This window comes from Vigna unguiculata, chromosome 5 (genome assembly GCF_037176805.1).
Source record: "Vigna unguiculata cultivar grain cowpea cultivar isolate G323 ecotype 2 chromosome 5, ASM3717680v1, whole genome shotgun sequence".
Classification (NCBI taxonomy): Eukaryota; Viridiplantae; Streptophyta; class Magnoliopsida; order Fabales; family Fabaceae; genus Vigna; species Vigna unguiculata.
This window is the reverse complement of record NC_140796.1, coordinates 7,938,739-7,941,938: the sequence shown is the minus strand read 5'-3', so window position 1 is coordinate 7,941,938 and position 3,200 is coordinate 7,938,739. Positions and strand designations below refer to the sequence as shown.

Here is a 3,200-nt window from a genome sequence, read left to right as displayed (position 1 = left end):
ACATTTTTCTTTATCATTTATTTGAAACCTCCATCTTTCATTTTACATTTCCCTCCGCACTACCTACCTGGTATAAAAAAAATTGAATAAATACAATAAAAAAAAAAATTGTAGAATAATTAACAGTTAAGACAACACACGTCGTTGTATAGTATTGTCTATTTATGAAGATAAACATATCTTCACTATCACATCTAGTGTGAGGGTCATCACCATAGCTAGAAAAAACCCACGTAAGAGTCAATCAAGAATGGTTCTCTTCACATCAAAAATATCAGTTCTTCTGCTACTCATGCTATCTGCAATGGCATTGCCCAAAGGCAATTGCAGCACGCATAGTTGCAATGAAAACGATGAATCTGCCTTGTTAATCTTCAAACAGCATGTGATAGACCCTTTCGGCTACCTCTCCTCTTGGTTCAACGAAGATTGCTGTGCATGGAAAGGAGTCCAGTGTGATAATGTGACAGGCAGAGTTACAGGACTTGATCTCAACAACCAACACTTGCAAGGTGGAATCAACCTATCTCTGTTTCAAATTCAATTTTTGACTTACTTGAACTTGAGTGCCAATAGCTTTACAGGTTTTAGTCTTTCAGAGAACTTCAACCAATCACGTGCTAACATCTCTAGTCTTAAGTACCTAGACTTGTCCTTTAATGAAGATTTCCAGTTGGATAATCTTCAATGGCTTTCTCATCTTTCTTCATTGCAATGCCTCGATCTCAGTGCAATTAATCTTGAAAGTCAAACAAATTGGCTTCAAACAATGGTCATGCTTCCTTCTCTTTTGGAGTTGAGATTGTCAATGTGTTATCTCAACAATATCAACCCTTCTGTCAAGTTCGTGAATTTTACTTCACTGCTCACTCTTGACCTGTCTCAGAACAATTTCTACTCCAATTTGCCTTATTGGTTGTTTAATGTTAGTAGTGACATCTCTCATATTGACCTTAGCTCCAATGGTTTGAGGGGCCAAATACCCAAGACTTTGTTAAATCTTAGAAAGCTTAAATCTTTAAGATTGGATGACAATGCACTTACGGGACCTATTCCAGATTGGTTAGGGAAGCATCAACATCTGCAACATCTAGATCTTTCTAGAAACAATTTTTATGGATCCTTTCCTTCAAGTCTGGGAAATCTCTCGTCCTTAACTGAATTCAGTGTTAGCTCTGATTCATTGAGTGGTAGTCTTCCAAAGAGCATCGGCCAGCTATTCAACTTGAGGAGTTTATACATCGGAGGATCCTTTTCAGGGGTTCTATCTGAAAATCATTTTCGCAATCTCTCCAATTTAGAATTACTTGTCTTGAATTCACATTTTGCGTTTGATTTGGATCCCAACTGGATTCCTCCTTTTCAGCTCAAAGAAATTGACTTGGCAAAGACAATTCTAGGTCCATTTTTTCCAGAATGGATATACACACAAAGGACACTAGAAACTCTGGATGTTTCTTCCTCGGGAATTTCAACCATAAACCCAGACAGGTTTTGGAGCCATTTAGCCAATGTCAGATCAATAACATTGTCCAACAACAAAATTAGTGCTGATTTATCAAATGTCACTCTAAATTCTGAATATATAATCATGAACAACAATAATTTCACAGGAGGGCTACCACTTATATCTACAAATGTCTCCTGTTTAGATCTATCTTACAATTTCCTGTCTGGACCCATTTCCCATTTTCTGTGCTCTAAATTGGGAAGGGAAATGAATACATTGTATTACTTGGATGTATCAAATAATCTTTTGAGTGGAGCAATTCCTGATTGTTGGGAGAATTGGAGAGGTTTGGCTTTTCTTATGATGAGCAACAATAAATTAGGTGGTGAAATTCCTCCATCAATTGGTTTGTTAAATGAACTTATTGTAATTGATTTACATAAGAACAACTTGTCTGGTAATTCACCGGACATTGCAAACATTGAGTCATTGAAACTCTTGGACCTTGAAGAAAACAATTTTTCTGGGGTTATACCAACAAAGATTCCAAAGAGCATTCAAATGATGATATTGAGAGGCAATCAATTTAGTGGCAATATTCCAGCAGAACTATGTACTCTCCCTTCCCTAAAACTACTAGATCTTTCACAAAATACACTTTCTGGATTTATTCCTTCTTGTATATGCAAATATACTCCCTTGGATGTTCCAAGAACAATATCACATCATCGTCAGATCAGTTTTGAGATCTCTTGGTGGCTGTTGAGATCTCTTGACCTTTCAGCAAACAACCTATCTGGAGAAATCCCAGCTGCACTTTTTGACCTCACTCACCTGATTGCTTTGAACTTGTCCAGAAATCATTTGGTGGGAAAGATATCAAGCAATATTGGTGGCATGGGATATTTGGAGTCGCTTGATCTCTCGAACAATCATCTTTCAGGGGAAATTCCAGTAGCCATCTCTAACGTGAGTTTCTTAGGTCTGCTCAACCTATCATACAATGATTTCACTGGAGAAATCCCATCAGGGGAGCAGCTTCAATCGTTCTATTCATGGAGCTATGTTGGGAATCCCAAACTTTGTGGACCTCCTCTTCCAAAGAACTGCTCAGAGGAAGTAAATCGTGACGAGGCACAGCAAGGTGGATCAAACGATTCTCTAAAGGACTCGCTCTATATTGGGATTGGAGTTGGATATGTTGCTGGCTTTTGCGGAGTTTGGTATTCTTTGCTCCTCAATAGACCATGGAGACGCAAATATTTTCAGTTCCTGGATGATATTCTAGACTTTCTTTATGTTCGTAGCTCTCAAGTTAAATAAGTTCCATGAGTTAAAGAGCGAGTTCAGAGGGTGGAGGAGTGAAGACCCTTTGGAAAAGTGGTGTAATGTCTAAAACAACTTTTAAGTAACTCATTTTTTGTGTTTGGATGTACATCTAGTTAAATGCTCTTTTAGAATGATAAGTGTAGTTTGACATTTGGTTGCAATTGGAATTATACGTGTAAGTGATTTTATTTAATAAAACTAGTCTCTAATCCGTGCATACACACGGGTCTTTTTATTTTTGTTTTTTTTTTTTAAATAATATAACTGATATTATATTTATTATTTATAAAAAATGTGTAATTAATTTTTAAATAAAAATTTTTAAGAGAAAAAGAATAAAAAATATACACTTTTAGTAACCTATACGTACCTCTTTTTTATTTAAATATGATGTAAAATTATCTCATAAAAATATAATATT

General features: G+C 36.1%; 1 pseudogene; it reads left to right on the top strand.

Moving 5' to 3' along the window:
- The first annotated feature begins 211 nt into the window (after window positions 1–211).
- LOC114184009 (receptor-like protein EIX2) lies at window positions 212–2,989 on the top strand (annotated as a pseudogene).
- The last annotated feature ends 211 nt before the right edge of the window (window positions 2,990–3,200 follow it).